This window comes from Lepus europaeus, chromosome 6 (assembly GCF_033115175.1).
Source record: "Lepus europaeus isolate LE1 chromosome 6, mLepTim1.pri, whole genome shotgun sequence".
Taxonomy (NCBI): Eukaryota; Metazoa; Chordata; class Mammalia; order Lagomorpha; family Leporidae; genus Lepus; species Lepus europaeus.
The window spans coordinates 4,714,614-4,716,577 of record NC_084832.1 but is presented as its reverse complement, the minus strand read 5'-3'; positions in this window follow the sequence as shown (position 1 = coordinate 4,716,577).

Below are 1,964 nucleotides of genomic sequence, written 5' to 3'. Positions count from 1 at the left end.
CTGTACCCTATGCTTTGCAGAAGTTTCCCGAGAAACATGAAGGATGCTTATTAATATTTGCCCATAAGATGAGTAATTTCTAGAGAGCTTGTGTATGAAATGTTGGACACAGTTAACACTACTGCACTATATACTTGAAATCTGCTAAGCAGTTTTTTATGCTTTATTTAATGCTTTTATTTTATTTGAGGGAAAAATACCGATTGATATTCCATCCACCGGTTAACTCCCGAAATGCCTGCAACAGGTAGTACTGCTCCAGGCTGAAATCAGGAGCCAGGAACTCAGTCCAGGTCTCCCATGGGAGTGGCACAGAGTCAAGTACTTTAGCCATCACTGCTGCCTCCCAGATACACATGATAAGGAAGCTAGAACTGGGAACAGAGCCAAGACTTGAACTTAGGCACTCATATGGGATGCAGACATTCCAAGTGATGCCTCAATTTCTGCACCAAATGCTTACCTTAGAGAACAGATCTTCAAATGGTAACAATGCAAAGTGATGCATGTGTAACTAACTTGATTGAGGTAATAGTTTCATAATGAATACATGTATCAAAGCATCACATTGTCCTTCCTTAAGTATATACAAAGTAATTTGACAATTATACCCCCAATAAACCTGGGGAAAAAGATATATATCTAGGTCCAAACTTTGTAGAAGGAAAGGACAGGTTCAAAAGAATCTAAGATCTGAGTGCCTGTACCTAGAAATGGAATTACTTCTGCTCAGTTATGACAGAAACAAAAGAACAAAAGATAGAATTAAAATGAGGTTTAATTATGTAATGCTGACAACATGGCCATTTTTACCTACCATTCTGGATTGCTAGATGGTGGTCTCATGCTACTTATGATGTGTACCAGGGTCAGAGCCACGTCTTGAGTGTCATGTGGTAATTGTGATGAAGTGGGCTAGTTTGTGCACCTGCTCATGGTCTCCTCCACTGTCAGATGTGCACTTTGTATTGTCTGCTTTCTAGCAACCAGAAGAGTTTGTGCCACATAAAGTTATTATTAATAATTAATTGTCTATGATGGTTGAATTATCTAATTATTATCATTTTATTTGATCACGTGAATAAGTGTTGTGTATGTAAACCCAGTCTTTCTTACCTGTGTTCACTTTTCATGGCCATCCTGCCATGGTTTAAGCTGATCAAGCACATATACTAAGCAACACATATTCCTAAGCATTTTGTTTCTGATCAATGCCAAAAGAGTGAACATTTAGCGTGCAGGGTCACATCAGCAGCAAAAGCCAGTGAACCAGGTGCTGGGGATTTCAGAACCCACTCCTTGGCCTCGGAGCACCAGCGAAAGAATAGACCCAAATTGGCTATGATAGATATCAATTAGAAATCAGCCGGCTTTCATCTGCACATTAATGTTTATTGCAGCTCAATTCACAATAGCTAAGACCTGGAACCAACCCAAATGCCCATCAACAGTAGACTGGATAAAGAAATTATGGGACATGTACTCCATAGAATACTATACAGCAGTAAGGAACAATGAAACCCAGTCATTTGAAACAAGATGGAGGGATCTGGAAAACATCATGCTGAGTGAATTAAGCCAGTCCCAAAGAGACAAATATCATTTCTTTTCCCTGATCGGCGACAACTAACTGAGCACCAAAGGGGAAACCTACGGAAATGAAATGGACACTATAAGAAACAATGACCTGATCAGCTTAGGTCCTGACTCTAGATATAGAATGTAATACTTTATCCTTATACTTTGCGTTTCTGTGTGGGCACAAACTGATGAGCTCTTTACTAATGATATACTGAAGTGATCCTCTGTATATAAAGAGAATTGGAAATGAAAAAAAAAAAATAACAACCTGGTATTGAAGGGGAAATGGCATAGAAAGTTAATTAATTTGAAAAAAAAAAATCATGTGGGTTCTCTGTCTTTAATGTGCTGTACATTGCTATTTGATGCTATAATTAGTAATC